Below are 17,056 nucleotides of genomic sequence, written 5' to 3'. Positions count from 1 at the left end.
GCGTCCATTTCTAATGGAGCGTATTTCACTATTTTCTTGTTTTGGATGCCAACCACTACCAACAAACTTCTTAGAAGGGCGCCAGAGAAACATTGGGTAATGCGTCATAAAGAATTTCTCACAAAATTTAGAATTTATCTGTGTACCAAAATGATGAATAAGAGGAAAATATCAATTAGGTGCATGTTGCATGGTAAGAAAAAGGTCTCTTAACAAAGTGAAGAAAGAATAGGCTAATGACAAGGGAAGAAAATGTTGATGAAAAGTGTCTGCATAAATGCGAGGTAGCAGGAGGTATGCCCATTAAAACTCACTACTCGGGAGAAACTGTGGCAATGTGAAATGGTTAAAAACAAGAATCCCCAATCAAAGCAATATTAACCGACTCTACCCTAACCAATATAAATGGAAAGATCAGAAAAATAGAGAGACTTATTAAAATTATTTTATGGCAAATGATATGACTCAGTTTGAAAAACTACACTACCGAAAAAATAAAGGGAAGAACGATGTACTAAAGCTCACACAGGGTCTGGGAAAGGGCCCTACCACAAGGGTGTATTGTACGTAGTCTTATCTTGCATTTCTGCTACAGGCTGTTTTCAAGGCTTGAACCCGTGACCTCCTGATCACATGCAACAACTTTACTAGTTACTCCATGGTCCCCTTCAAAAATATAGGAAAACCATACCATTGGAAGAATAGGTTTAATTTGTTTTGTTAACTGTCCCCTCAGAGAGACACAGATAGAGAAACTATAAAGTAACTTCCATTATAATATTTTTTGTTTGAAAACTGGTATTGTTATATTCCTCAGCATCAAAGGATGTTGGACACCTCCAAAAATAGTTACGAAAGAGAACTTAAGAGTCTACAATTACAAGGCTCCTAAGAAATCTAAAAATTTATCTACTTCCTCTATACAATTCTCCTTGCACCCAAAAAAAAAAACAATGTGACTAGGCAATTCCATTTTATATCATTAATGGACTTGACTTTGTCTTCAAAGCATCTCCCGTTTCTTTTCATCCATATTGACCACCAAATACAGGAGGGTATCATCCTCCATCACTTTTTTTTACTCTTGCTACCACCTCTTCTAATCCAACAGCTTAACAAGTCAGCTGTGTGCTCAGGCATTGTCCATTCAAATTTAGTGAGGGTGAAGAACAAATGCCAAAGTTGAGCAGTAAATTTGCAGTGTAGAAATAAGTGGTTATTTGTTTCCCCAGTTTTATTGCATAAAAAATATCTAGGAACTAGTGTCCTACCCTTCTTCTGGAGAACTTCTTGAGTGACACATGCCCTTCTGACCATTAGCTAAGTGAAACATTTTACTTTAGTAGGAACCTGAATCTTCCATAGGGATTTTCAGAGCTTTGAGACTTCCCCCTATATTGAGTTGTTTTCCTTTTTGTAGAGTCTATTCACTGTGAAAATGCCATCTTCTGTGTGTTTCCATCTTAGAGAATCTGGATTAGTTATTATGCCCTTGAAGACTTTTAGGACATTCAACATATTTGTTAACCTATCAACTTCCCAATCATTGAGATGTCTTCTGAATGTGAGATTCCAACCTTGAGGAGACCAACATTCCCCTACTGTAACTTCAATGTTGTTGCTTAGAAGCATCAAGTCAGGAAAGGATTCCTGGAAAGTTGATTGGCCTATCCAGTGGTCTTTCGAGAAGTGAGTTTTATGTCTATTTCCTACTCTTATTCTGGTATGACTATGAAATTTTGGCCATGATAATCTAATAGCTCTCCTCACACCAACCCCATAAGTGTTATTGACCTTATTTGTAACCCAATGACTATCTTAGCCATATTTGTAAGAAATAACCACTTTACAGAGAGAAGCTTCCTTATTAAACCTCCACAACCACTTCATGAGGAGACACTGGTTGTGTAACTTTAGGTTTCTAATAGATAATCCTCCCTGGTTCTTGTTCGAGCGACTTTCCATTTCTCTAAATTGTATCCTCCACCTTTTTTGTTTCTTTCCCATAAAAAATCTCTTCTAAGTCTGTTTAACTTCTTGGATGCACAAGAGGGGATAGGAAATAAATACATCATATAGGTGGGAAGGGAGTCCAAAATAGAGTTGATAAGAGTGACGCACCCCCAAGTGACAAGTATTGAGATTTCCATTGAGATAGTCTTTTCATTATCTTCTCTATGATATTGTCCCAAATCTCTATATCTTTGTGCTTGTTACCAAGGGGCATGCCTAGGTAGACAGTAGGGAGATTGCCTACCCTACAACCAAGAATACTAGCAAGAGTCTGAATGTTGTTTACTTCTTGGATAGGGAACAAATTACTTTTCCTTCAGTTTACCTTCAAACCAGACACAGCTTGAAAAACAACCAACATCACTCTGATATGTCTGACCTGATCTTCTATGCCCTGGTTGTTTAGCTTGAAACCCCTAACCCAATTATTTTGAAGAGTTGTTCTAACCATATTTTGAAGGAGAGCCTTGGAGTAACTGGTAAAGTTGCTTCCATGTGACCAGAAGGTCATGGGTTTAAGCCTTGGAAACAGCCTCTAGCATAAATACAAGGTAAGGCTGTGTATGATACATCCTTGTGGTGGGGCCCTTCCCCGGACACCGCGCATAACAGTAGCTTTAGTGTACGAGGCTGCCCTTTTTTTGTTATAACCATACTGCTGTGACCTTCCATAGCAAGGATGAAAAGGAGGGGGGACAAGGGGTCTCCTTACCTGAGACCTTTTTCAGAGGGAAAAAAACTAACAGGTTCTTTATTTACCAGAATGGAGAACCTGATAGTTTTAATGCAAAAACTTATCCACTTTAACCATCTGTTCCTAAATCCCATTTACGTGAAGATGTTAAGGAGATAGTCCCAGTTGACATGATTAAAAGATTTCTCAATGTCTAGTTTGCATATTAAGCTGGCCACTTCTCTAGTTCTTGTGTCAACACATTCACTTACTATCAGAGCCGCATCTATTTTTTGTCTCCCCTTGATGAAAGTTATTTGACGTTTGTTAACCAAATCACCTATCACCTTTTTTATTCTCTCATCCAAAGCTTTGGCTAATATTTTGTAAACCCCAGAAATCAGGCTAATTGGCCTGAAATCTCTTAATTTAGCTGCTCCTGCTTTCTTTGGAATAAGGGCCCCATAAGTGGTATTCAGACTTCTTTCAAACACTTGGTGGTCGTAGAAATATTGCATAATTCCTATGATATCCCCTTTGATCAACACCTAGAAGCTCACGTAAAAGTTAATTGGAGATTCATCAGGCTCAGGGGCTTTGTCAGTAGCACATGACCTGATAGTCTCTAGGATTTACTCTTCATCAAAGTTTCTTTGCAGCCAAATTTGGTCTTCTATAAAGATTACTGTTTCATCTTGGATTACAAATTCAGGTCTCCAGTCCCCCCTCTCTTTTTATAAATTTCGGTAAAAAGCTTGAGCAACATTTTTTATATCTTCCGGGTCAGTGATGGTGTGACCTTCTACTTAGAGGAAATCTATGGAGTTATATCTCTTATGGGCATTGGACATTTTGTGAAAAAAAAATTGTGTTTTTATCACCATGTTTCAACTACTTAATTTTTGATCTTTGTCTTCAAGCTATTTCCTCCCTCTTGGCAATTTCTTCAAACTCCATAGCTAGATTGGTTTTTTGCACGAGCTCATCATCAGAAAGGACTTTATGTTCTTGAAGAGTTTCCCAGGAGCTGATCTGCACTGCAACAAGATCTCTTCTTTCTTTTGTTTCCAGTTCACTCTCTGATTTCTACTCCATTGTGTTATCTCCTTTCGAGGATCTTGAGCTTATTTGCCAAAATGTAAGTTGGTATTTTTGTACTTGGGAAAGAGTTCCACCAATCCTTTACCTTATCCCTGAACCCCTCAACTTCAAGCCACTAATTTTTGAATTTAAAGTAAGATTTTTTAAATGCCCAGTCACCACAGGTTAATAGAATTGGGTTGTGATCAGAACCTAGTCTTAGGACTAGTGTTTGTTTAACCTGAGTGAATGAGTCTTCCAATTTAGTAGAGTAAAGGAACCTGTCAAATCTAGATGCACTATTCTGATTTTCACCCTTCTCTATGTGTAAGATCCTCCAAATAAAGGAGGGTCTATCAATTCTAAGTCATTGATACAGTTAGAGAATTCAGCCATTGCCCCAGTGAACCTATTGCAATTTTTCCTTTTAGGCACAAATCTTATTACATTAAAGTCATCATATACCACCCAAATCCCTTAATAGATAGTTATGATGATGTCCAACTCATTCCAAAGATCTCTTTTACTAACCCAATTGCAGTTGGTGTAAACTATAGTAAGTTACCATATCAACCCCTGATTTATGCCAGTGAATTTACATGAAATCGATTGGCTTCCAGTATTAATCAACTCCCCTAACCGTTCTCTCTTATCCATAAGATAAGGATTCCCCCACTACTTCCCCTGGCCTCCAGGTGAGTATCCCTACCCATCTGTTGGACCAAAGATCCCCTGTTAGACTATTGACTTCCCCTTCAAGTTTAGTTTCTATAAGAACCTGAATTGGCACCTCATTGATGGACTAGTTGTTTTACCAAATTTCTTTTATCTACCCCATTAAGCTCCCTGACATTCCAAGATAGAATTTTGACTTTCATTGATCACTTATAGGTAGTCTCCTCCCTTTCCTCAATTTACCTCTTGGCTCCCCATCTTTGTATTTTACCTTAAATATTAAATTTCATACTTCCTTCTGCACCAAGTGATTACTATTAGTTGGTTCTTTTGGATGGTCTCTTCTATGGTCTAGTTTACCAAACAAAACCTTAGCATTTTTCTCTAACCCGTCAAACAGGGCCCCAAATTCCTTGCTAAGTCTGATGATGTTTTGTTTTACCTAAGAGGAGGTTTTAGTCTTTAGATCTTTACTGCACTCGCTGGAATTAAATTAGATGGGGTTGGATTCTCCAGAGAAATTAATTGGTTTCCTAGCATTTTTGTTGTTCTATTCAAAAATTCAACTGGTCTTCTTGGGGCTAAAACTGAATTTTCTTTCTGGGATAAGGTCACATAAGCATTGGGTAGAAGATTGTGGAGTTACATGCAAGATTTAGGTTTTTCTTTCTGGTCAAGTTCACTGATGAGGGCATCGACTACACAACTGTTGAAAAAGAAGAGGGATAACTGGTTAGTTATTAAATTAAAGTTAAGAAATTTTGTAACGGGCTCAGCCTTGGTAGGTTTTGAATATTTCAAAAGTGGGGGTTGGGATTTGAGAGGCCCAAAAGAAATCCTGTTAGTGAGTGACCCATTCTTATTACAAAACTCAGAATATGACTTTTGAGGAATAATATGTGAGCAGCACATGTTGGGGTTAGTGGGTAAAAACATATGGTTGGGACCCACTTCTTCAACAGCTGGCAGGTCATTAACCAGTGGATATTTGCCCTGTCTCTTCAAACTAAATTCATAATTTGTCTCCATCACCTTTTGAAGTTCAGTAAAGCTGACTGCACCACTCTTATACAAAGAACTGGATTTTTTTTCGAGCACAACCACCACAGAGCGTCGAAATCTTGCCAGAGCTTCTATCCAGATAGGCAAGGAAAAAAAATGAGATCTCCATCTGAAATTTCAATTTCCTTTGGTATGTCATCGAAGGTGCCTTTAAGTTTGAGGTGAGCCCATCGGAGATGATTCTTCAGAGAAGTCTCTTCTTCAGTTTTAATCCACCTCCCGTATTTATCTCCTAATTCTTTCATAGTGTTGGCCGACCAAAGATGAAGAGGAAGGCCAAGAAAACGAATCCATGACCAAGCAAATTTGTGTTCTGCTGGATAAGTACCAGCCAGTGGCGACCACCAATCTAACTATAGAGACTTTCCTTGTTTCTTCCATTTCCCAAGAATGATGTGTTCTGCAACTTCTCTTAAGTGGAACTCGAATAGGAATTGAATCCCATTCATATCATAAACCTGAAAATTTGCTATTTTCCAAGTCTGTTGGGCCCATTTTCTCACATTATTTCTAGTTGGGATCTCGTCTCACTCCGGGAAGCTTCCTACCAGGCATCTCCTTGTGGGGTTTCTTTCATTCTAGCTATCGGGAATAGTTGTTCTCTGATTAGATGGAGTAGTTTGATCCTGCAAAGTCCACCTATTTCTTCCTAAAACTTCTTTGTAGGTGTCCTCTCTCCTTAAAGACTGTTGGGCCAGAGTTACTATGGTTGGGGATTCGGGAACATTCCTATGCATTGAAGGCTCTCTATTAATGAAGCATTCAATGCGGTTGGCAAGACTCAACCAACCCTCATTAGGCTTGTTTTCAGGGATAATGATCATCGCCCTGGAATGACCATTAACCGAGATAATAGAAAGAAACCTGCCAAACTTATTGAACTTAAGAGAGCAAAAAAAGAGGTGGAAACATTTCTGACTTTCTAGGTCTTAAAGGACCTTCCTTTAAACTCTGATGTTGTATACATTCTTCTGCATATCCAGCTCAGAGTCCCCTACTTAGATTCATCCTCCTCATATATAATCTAGCACTTTCTACCTATTCGAACCACCTCTCAGACGAAGACTTTGTTTCTGAGATATCATAGGATATCCCCCCTGACCTGAAGTAAATATGATTGTCCATTGACTGGACAAAAGGCTTTGAAAGAAAGGAAGAAGATGGAGAGAAGTTCCAGTCTTAAAATAGTAAATATTCAGACACTCAAAATAATGAATAAGAGGGAAAGAGAGAGAGCATAATCATGGATTATATTTTATTGAAACAAGTTTTAAAGTTCAGAAAAATAACATCACAGAAAGATGAAAATTTTTCATAAATCCCAGTAACCACCAGAAAAAAAGGAAAATATAATACGCTTATTGAGTACTGACCATAGACAAAAGCAAACTAAAACGAGGAGATTGAGTAAACAAATACAGGATAAAGTAATTTTTTGAAGCATAGAGTAATACCGTTAATCCACAGTCTACCCTCGTCATTAATATGATTCCTGGATGACTGGCATCTGCTCCATTCAAGAGTCTCACAACCTTCTCATATTGTGGCTGCAAAAGCATTGCATTATCATTAGAAATATCACAATGGAAGTTCATAACAAGTAGTAGATTGATACCTTATAATTTCTGCAAGCAGGGAATCTATGAGACTAATAAAAGATCTTTAAGTGAATCACATGGCTTCAATCCTGGTTCAAAAATAATATACGAAAAATTTAAGATAGAACTTAAACAACATGGATAAGTTGATAAAACTAATTGCTAACCACATGCCAAAAGGAAACAAGTGTTGGAAACATCTTACTTTTCCTTAAAGTCATGTTGGTGCTAAATTTGCTCATTCTTTCCTACTTGTTTAGAACTTTGATATGAATTTCATAAGAATAAATATTACATACCAACCAAAAAGAAGTGAATATATAATGAACAGTTACTAGAATTCCTGGATTAAGATGTATAAGACTGCCGCCTACTAAAATAAAGGGGAGTAAATTATGAAGACTAAAACAACGAATTTGCAAACACATTGCTCGGTGAAAAAAGAACACAACTAACTACATGAACCTAAACATTTACCAAATTGAAGCATTTTAATGATATCATCTGTTTCTCTTACTCCTACCAAGTAAAACCGTTTAGTCACTACGATATCCATATTCAGACTATTCAAATTTTAGATAACAAACCAAATCAAAACACTCAGATTCAAAAAGCTACAATCTTTATAAACCCCTCAGACTCCTCTATATACACATGGTTCCCTAATCTTCAAAAAAATCATTTAACATGTCCAGCAACCAAAACCAAGACACGGAGGAAAGAAGTTTGCCTATGAAATGAAATTGGTCTTTCCAAATAACCACTAAAATTTAACATTTTTCTGTTCTTTGTATACACATAAACATGCTAAAACCACAACACCAACAATTTTATCTCCTCCAATTACCAAGGTTTCTTTGGAATAAAATAGGTGAAGAGTTAGATCCTCCAACTGTGCATGTTTTTCACTTTTCACTTTGATCTTCTCTAGCATTAATAGGACCAAGAAGCCTGTTTTACTTTGATTTTCTCTAGCATTTTCAATAGGACCAATGAGTATGTGAAAGAAATAGACTCTATAAAATAGGATGGATGCAGACATCTCATACCCAAATTATTGATATAACCAAACCCACTGATATAGCCAAACCCACAAGTTTGGAATTGAGACAAAGTTATTATTTCTTGTGATCATCAAGGTTTATTTTGAGTAAAAATGGTGTACCATTAAATAGCCATAGGAACAAATAGCCCATATGGAGCTGAACGGATATGAGGAGTCATTAAGATGATCCCCACTAACTCGATTAAGGTAAAAATAATTATTTGATAACCTAATTCATTCTTTGATAGTTGATCACTATGAGTCAACTTAATAAAATTAGATCAATCCTATTTTTCTGCCGTTAGGGTGGAGAACTCAACCAAAAATTCTCTTTCTTCATCGTTAATTGAATCACTATCATCAAGTGAATCACTATTCGCGACCCACATTCTATTTTATCATCAATCCAATCCCCCTTTGCATTCTTTTCTTTTTTGTAATCAATGAACTTAGATGTCTCGTATTTCTCAAAAAAGGCCTACTGGACAACAAAGCTGGAACGAAAACCATGTTAGTTAAAGGTTCTAATCCCTAATGTGGTAAAACAAGCTAGGTAACTTCATTCCCATATGCTCAATATTTGGTGAACAGAGCTACCCGGTATCCCTACTAGTTGGACACAGGTAACCATTAGTATAGTCAATCCAAGTTCGTCAAGACACCACAGATTATAATAAAACCAATTGGGATTAAGGGATGGTTATTATTGACAAGGTTATGTAAAGAAACAACCAAGAAACTTCTAAATTCTCAAAAAATCAGTAAACCCAGTGACAAAAATAAAGTAAAAACTTACCAGTATGCAAAGAATTCAACAATGGCATAAGGGACAAGAGTCTTTTTGAGTAATGAATCGAAGTTGGTTGCGTTTAATTCAACAACAACGTCAGGCTTCTCACCATCTTGGCCACTAATCACTGAAAGAATTGCACGTTGTGATCCAGTCGAATTCGACACTGATTGTTCCAAGTTTGAAATAAATAGAGAAAAAAAGAGCATAAATACTGAAGAAGATATGACTAAGATTCATTAAAGGGAGAAAGGTGTCTATAGAATCAATAAAAAGTTCTGTTAAGTATCCCACATCAAAAAAGGGATGGGAATTGGTCTCCTTATATAGACTTGGGTAATCCTCCCCTCATGAGCTAGCTTTTGAGGTTGAGTTAGGCCCAAGATCTATTGTTTACATGGTATCAAAGCCTCTACGATCTTGGTAGAGAATCAAAGAGCTTCCACTGCTGGCGGGCGACTATAAACGATATATGCAGCCCATCTGGCCAATGATCATGTTAGCAAAAGTTAGACCACCGCACTTCTTTCCCCTACTTTCTCATATCTAATTTGTGTAGCACCATGCATCTTTCTGGTTACTACTTTCTCATCTCAAATTTCCATAGCACCGTGTATATTTTTGGACTACTTTCTCATATCTGAGTTGCATAGCACCGTGAGTCTTTGCGCTGACTCCTCAGATCTGATTTGCATAAGGTCATGCCATTATTCAGACCCTATCCATATAAGTTCTCTTTTTCAGTAGGGTTATACCATCATTCCAACCTAATCCATATAAATTCTCTTTTTCAGTAGGGTCGTATCGTCATTCCAACCTTACCCATATAATTTCTATTTTTCAGTAGGATCATGCCATTATTTTGACCTACCCGTATGATTCTCTTTTTTAGTAGGGTTGTGTCATCATTCCGACCCTACCCATATAATTTTTTCTCAAATGGTGACCACTTTTCTGCCATCAAATATAATAATCCATCGTGTGAGTATGTTCTGGCCAGCTTTTCAATGACTTTCTTGTTCAAGATCTACTATCTCTTGATTTTGAGATGACCCATATATTTTAACCAGTTTTTGGCAATTTTCCAGCGACACATCGACTTTCCAGAGATGTTTACTGCTTTTGGGATCACTTTTTTCAATTTGTTCCATTTCAATTGAGGTCTCCCAGGCGTCCAAAGCAGTCCTTATTAGTTTTCTTGCAGATATCTTCACCAAGTCCCTCACTGGTCCTCGTATTAGTTACATCCATGACAAGCTTGCTACATATGTCTTCTATGCACCAGCTTGAGGGGGGTGTTAGAATATGAGTAAGAATAGGAATAGCATATAGAATCCTACTTGGGAAGGGATTGTAATATAGTGTCCTATTAGGAAAATAATTGGAATGTAATGTCAATAAATAGGGCCTCAATGAAATCATATAGTTACCACAATTCAATAATACTTTTCTCCTATATTCCTCACAAGTTCAAAGTCGATGCAATGGGAAAATATAGCTGATTAAGTATAGAACATGTCAAGTTCAAAATCGATGCAATGGGAAAATATAGCTGATTAAGTATAGAACATGTGTAAGACACTCTCAAACACCAACCTACAAGGTGATTAGCATTTAGGCTATGAAATCAGTCGAATACCATACGGATTTGGCTCTTTTTAGTGAATTTAAGATCCTGGGAGAAGACCAAACAACAAAGAAGTTTAACCATGTCAGAATATTTCTTTATGCAATACACAATTCATAAAGTCCGCCCGAACTCAATGTGACACTTACCAAATACTCCATCTATATCCAACGTCCATGTTCCCTTTTCTAGTAGTCATAAACAACATCTACTTACCAACAACATATATTTTACCTCGGGTACAACATTAACTAAAAGCAATGCGGAACTGACTTTTCTACTATTTTAACAATTATTTACCTTTTTATCCTTAAAACCCAAAAGTAACTTATCAGCCTTACAGGCTTTATGGTTATCTCTACTTCATGTATTTAAGGAACCGTTCCTAGTGGACAAAATTTTTCTACTACGCAATGGCAATCATTATTAGAGATAATATAATTTAAACGACTTTTAACAAACATAATAGCTTACGATAGCACCCTCTATTTGTGACAACTAGATTTATAACTTCCCTAGATCCCAAAGACCCAAATGAAGGCAGCTCAAATGAATTACTGATAAAGATAAATGATCTATTCCCAAAATTATTATTCTGTGATAGCAGATACCACGCGATACAATCAGCTTAAGAGCTTTTAACACCATAAGACAGCTATCTTTAGGACATGACTTCATCAAGAACTACAAAACCTACGAAGGAGATTATATATACCTTCCCAATTGTTTGTTGATCCACCCTAGAAAGACATCAGCTGTGCGTCTATTTACAATGGGGCGTATTTCACTATTTTCTTATTTTGGATCCCAACCGCTACCAACTTCCTTCTTAGAAGGGCCCCAGAGAAGCATTGGTTAATACTTCACAGAGAACTTATCACAAAATTTAGAATTCATATTTGTGACAAAAAGATGAATAAGAGGAAAAAATCAGTTCGCGTGCCGAATGATAAGAAAAAGGTCTCTTAACACAATGGAAAAAAAAAAAAAACAGAAAATGCTAATGACAAGAGAAAGAAATATTAAAGAAAGGCATCCGCAAAATGGAAGGTGGCAAGTGGATAAGCCCATTAAAAACTCACCACATGGGAAAAACTGTGGCAATATGAAATGGCTAAAAAGCAAGAATCCCCAATCAAAGCAATATTGACTGAATCCACCCTCAACAACAACAATAAATCTAGTGTATTCCCACAAAGTGGAGTCTGGGGAGGATAAAATATACGTAGTCCATACCGCTACCTCCGAAAAAGTAGAAAACCTGTTTTCGATAGACCTCCGGCTTAGGACAAAAATAGTAAACAAGGTCGTAATGAACATAAATCATGGTAGATGGCATAACATAAATAATGAACGAGGAATAATACAAATAGAGATCAGACAAATACAAAATAAGAGAAATACGAGCATAACACAATATGAAATAGGAAGTAAGAAATAAGATATAAGACACCCACCTAGCAGTAACATACACTCACAAGCCCAAAGGCACCCACCCCACCCAAACTCTCCTGGATTGAGCCTCCTATCTACAGACCCAGTCCTAGGATTACTAACCCAGCTACACAAGGACTTTTCTAACTACTAGCTACAACTCACACATCCACACTGGCCTTCTACCCTTATCCGCGACCTCCACACCTTTCTATTTAGGGTCATGTCCTCAGTAAGCTGAAGCTTCTCCATGTCATGTCTAATCATCTCCTTTCAGTATTTCTTTGGCCTACCTCTACTCCTCATGAATCCGTCCAAGGCTAGCCTTTCACACCTATGAACTGGGGCATCCATGCTCCTCCTCATCATATGCCCAAACCATCTCAGCCTTTCTTTCCGCATCTTCGCCTCCACCAAAGCCACACCCACCTTCTCCCGGAAAAACTCATTTCTAACTCTATCCTCTCTAGTAAACCCACACATCCAACACAACATTCTCATTTCTACCATCTTCAATTTTTGAATGTGGGAGTTCTTGGCTGGCCAACACTCCACTCCATACAATATGGCCAGACGGACTGCCACTCTGTAGAATTTACCTTTAAGATTAAGGGGCACCTTCTTATCACACAACACTCCCAAGGTGAACCTCCACTTCATCCAACCCGCTCTAATATATTTAGAGACATCCTCATCAATCTCACCATTCCACTGGATCATAGATCCAAGATACTTAAAACTATCCCTTTTACAAACATCCTGGGAATCCAACCTCACTACTAGTTCGTCCTCCTACCTCAAGTCACTAAACTTGCATTCCATATACTCTATCTTGGACCTACTCAACCTGAACCCCTTAGATTCAAGGGTTTTCCTCCAAACCTCTAATTTCTCATTCATCTCCCCCCCTTTCCGCATCTCATCAATCAGCACTACATCATCTGCGAATAACATACACCAAGGTACCTCATCTTGAATAATCCACGTCAACATGTCCATTACCAACGCAAACAGGAATAGACTAAAAGTCTATCCCTGATGTAATCCTATCTCAATCAAAAAATGCTCAGAGACTCCTCTCGCCATCCTTACCCGAGTCTTTCCTCCATCGTACATATCCTTAATAGCTCTGATGTACGCCACCGAGACCTTTTTCACCTCCAAGCATATCCAAAGAACCTCCCTAGGAACTTTGTCATATGCCTTCTCTAGGTCGATGAACACCAAGTGTAAATCCCTCTTCTTCTTCCTATACTGCTTTACCAATATCCTCACCGGGTGGATTACCTTTGTCGTTGAGCGACCTGGCATAAATCTAAATTAGTTCTCCGAAATGGACATGACCCTCCTCAATCTTTGCTCAACCATCCTCTCCCAAATCTTTATAGTGTGACTTAATATCTTAATACCACTATAGTTGTTGCAGCTCTGAATGTCACCCTTGTTTTTATATAACAGAATCATCGTACTCCATATTCAAGCCTCAGGCAATCTTGTAGTCTTGAAAATGTTGTTAAACAACTCAGTTAACTACCTTAAACCTTCCACACTAGTATACTTCCAAGAGTCTACTAAAATCTTATTCGGCCCCGTTGCCCTACCCCTCCGCATCCTACGGATAGCCTCTCTGACCTCCTAAACCTTAAAATATCTACAGTAACTGAAATCCCGGCTCTTCTCCAAGTGCTCCATCTCCCCTAACTCAATGCCTCTGTCCCCCTCCTCGTTCAATAATCTATGAAAATACTCTTGCCATCTCCTCTTAATGTGAACATTCTCCACCAAAAATCTACCATTCTCCCTCTTAATGCACTTCACTTGATCCAGGTCCTGACCCTTTCACTCCCTAGCCTTAGTAAGCCTAAATAACCTTTTTCCCCCGCCTTTCTCTTCTAACCCCGCATACAAGATCTCAAATACTGCTGACTTAGAAGCCATAACTGCTAGCTTAGCCTCCTTCCTTGCTACTTTGTAAACCTCCCTATTTACCCGCTTCTCCTCTTCATATTTACTCTCAATCAACTTAATATATGCTCCTTTCTTAGTCTCCACTTTCTTTTTAACTTTATTATTTCACCACTAGTCCCTCTTATGCCACCCTGCCTGACCCCTCGAAATGCCCAACACTTCTCTAGAAATCTCTGTGATGCATCTGGCAGCCCTATCCTACATAGCATCCATGTCTCCCCTACACTCCCATGCCCTCAATCCTGCCACCTTCTACCCTATCGCCAGTGTACTAACTAGTGACAAACCACCCCACTTAATTCTAGGTCGACCCTCCCTGGACTTTCTCTTCTTGCTCTTCTTGATAATCAAATACATTACCAGAAGCCTGTGTTGGGTCGAAAGATGCTCACTCTGAATGACTTTACAATCTCTACATAAAGCCCTATCCCCTTTTCTTAATAGTAGAAAGTTAATCTGAGTCTTGGCTATCGTACTTCGAAAGGTGATCAGGTGATCCTCCTTCTTTGAAAAGCTCGAATTCACTACTATCAGCCCAAAGTCCCTTGCAAAATCAAGTAGAGCAGCTCCCTAATCATTTCTATTGCTGAAACTAAAACCTCCATACACATCATCATAGCTTCCTGATAAAACCCCAATGTGCCCATTGAAGCTATGACAATCTTCTTTGAGCTAGGCACACTTCTCACCACCTCGTCCAAAGCCTCCCAAAATCTCACTTTCACCTCCTCTTCCAAGCCCACCTGTAGCGCATAAACACTACACACATGCAGCGTAAACCCCCTAATGACCAACTTAATCATCATCAGCCTATCGCTGACCCTCTTAACCTCCACCACCCGCCCTCTAAGCTTCTCATCCACTAAGATGCCTACTCTATTCTGATGTCTCTCACTCCCTAAATACCATAACTTGTACCCATCTACATCTCTAGCCTTAGACCCTACCCACTTAGTTTCCTGAACACATGCAATATTAATTCTCCTCTTCTTAAGAATCTTCACCAGCTCCACAGACTTACCCTGATGGGTCCCTATGTTCTAAGACCCTACCCTCAGCCTATCTTTACTCGCCTACCTCTATCACCCCTCACCGAACCAGCCCTAACACCCGACCTAGAACCCATCCCCACCCCTGCCCTTTCCCCTATACCCCTTTCTAAAGATGATCCCAGCCCCAACCCCCTTAGACATAACCCTATTCCACCATCAACCCCCAAAGTCACTACTAAAAAAACTAAGACAAAGCCCTAGTATGACAAACAAAACACACAAGGCAGCTGTAGGAACAACAGAGGCACGCATAAAAATACAATATCTGGCCTAGCAACTAGAGCAACACAACAAAAATCCACCAATAGGAAAAAGCTGCCAGTCACATACTATGCACACAAAAAGCAAAATAGTACAAGGAAACTAATATGTAAAGGGTAATTAAATCTATAAGGAGTAACTAAATAGTAACTAAAAAAGTAACTAAATATAAAAGTTTAGATGTCACCGGGGTACTTTGGCGTGTTGTTGGTTCCTGCAATTCTGATATCGAAATTGGTTGCAGAAAATGAGTCGCCAGAAAGAGGCCGCCTGTGCATCGTCGAAATATCGTCGAAGCTTCATTTGGGTATTGTCGGAAATCTGGATGCTGGCATTTTTGTATCATCCTATTTTGACCATATTTGCACCGTTGCTGGAGTTGAGCTAGTGGAAACTTTAAATCTGCCGGTGATAGCAGAGATGAGAGGAACAAAGACGGAGGCAAAAAAGAGGGATAGAGAGAACTGGGGAGAGAGAACAAGGAAGAGAGAGATAAGTAAAACCCTTACTTATTGTCGGTGTCGTCTATGCTATCATCGGCCGGTCAGTCACCGTGAAACATTAGTGAATGTTTAGTTACAGAAACGTTCTCTCAGGAGAGAGAAAATTTGTAGAAAGAGCAAAAAATAAAGAGAAACTCGTTAACTTATTAAAAAGACAAAGAGTGACTGATTTAAACTATACCGCCAGAAGAATAGCTTTAATTTGTCTTGTTACTGTCCTTGCAGACTGATCTACATTGACTTCTTCCTGGAGGTTGGGATCCAGTCCACTCAGAGAAACACAGACACAAAGAGACTATGACCTTAAAATAACTTCCATTATAATATTCAGACATTCAAAATGGTGAATAAGAGAAAGAAAGGGCATAATCCATGGACTGCGCTTGGAAAAAGAACACCAGAGAAAGATGAACACTTTTCATAAATCCCAGTAACCATAAGAAAAGAGGGAAAATGTAACACGCTTATTGATCATTGAAAAAATCACATTTAAAAGAGGAGATTATGAACACAAATAGAGTATAAAGTTATATTTGGAAGATAATTAAAGCATAGAGAAATACCGTTAATCCACAGTTTACCCTCGTCATTAATATAATTCTTGGAAGATTGGCATCTGCTCCAAGGAAGAGTCTTCCGACCTTCTCATATTATGGCTGCAAAAATATTGCCTCATCATTAAAAATATCAAAATGAAGTTCATATAAGAAGTAACAAATCGATACCTTATAATTTCTACAAGCAAGGGACCTGTGAGACCAATAAAAGAGGTTTAAGCGAGAATCACATGGCTGCAAACTCTGTTCAATATACAATTAAAAAAGGATATCCCGATGCACAAAGCATCCTGCATTAGCATAGTCCAGGGATAGATACATGGAGAAGTTGATCAAACTATTATTAACCACACACTAATGAAACAACTATAGGCAACATCTTACTTTTCTTCAATGTTATGCTGGTGCTAAGTTTTCTCATCCTTTTCTACTTCTATAGAATTCTAATATGAATTCCACAAGTGTAGCATTTACATAACCCAGCATAAGAAAAAACTAGAACATACACTTAAAACTTACTTGAATTCCTAGATTACCAAACACATTGCTCTGTCGATATAAGGAACACAACTAACTACTGACGAATATAAACTTAACCAAACTGACAAATTTTGATGACCATCAATTTGTATGACTTAGATGCCTGGGTGTTTCTTGAAAAGGGTCTAATTGTCAACGAAGTTGGAACCAAAACCATGTGAGATAAAGGTTCAGATCC

General features: G+C 38.3%; 1 long non-coding RNA gene across 3 annotated transcripts in view; it reads right to left on the bottom strand.

The window, feature by feature from the left end:
* The window catches only part of LOC107870700, a 42,822-nt gene extending 31,189 nt beyond the window's left edge, over positions 1-11,633 (bottom strand). The window contains exons 1-4 of one of the 3 annotated variants that reach the window (XR_007055763.1): positions 11,279-11,633; positions 8,943-9,063; positions 7,119-7,190; positions 6,958-7,050 (exon numbers count right to left, since the gene is read on the bottom strand). This is a non-coding gene — a long non-coding RNA (uncharacterized LOC107870700). Of the gene's footprint in view, positions 1-3,750; positions 7,051-7,118; positions 7,191-8,942; positions 9,064-11,278 lie in introns of those variants that run through there. The other 2 variants (XR_007055761.1, XR_007055762.1) reach the window with 2 other exon arrangements.
* Between the last annotated feature and the right edge of the window lie 5,423 nt (positions 11,634-17,056).

This window comes from Capsicum annuum, chromosome 5 (assembly GCF_002878395.1).
Source record: "Capsicum annuum cultivar UCD-10X-F1 chromosome 5, UCD10Xv1.1, whole genome shotgun sequence".
Classification (NCBI taxonomy): Eukaryota; Viridiplantae; Streptophyta; class Magnoliopsida; order Solanales; family Solanaceae; genus Capsicum; species Capsicum annuum.
The sequence above is the reverse complement of the archived record's forward strand: the minus strand, read 5'-3'. Positions and strand labels throughout refer to the sequence as shown.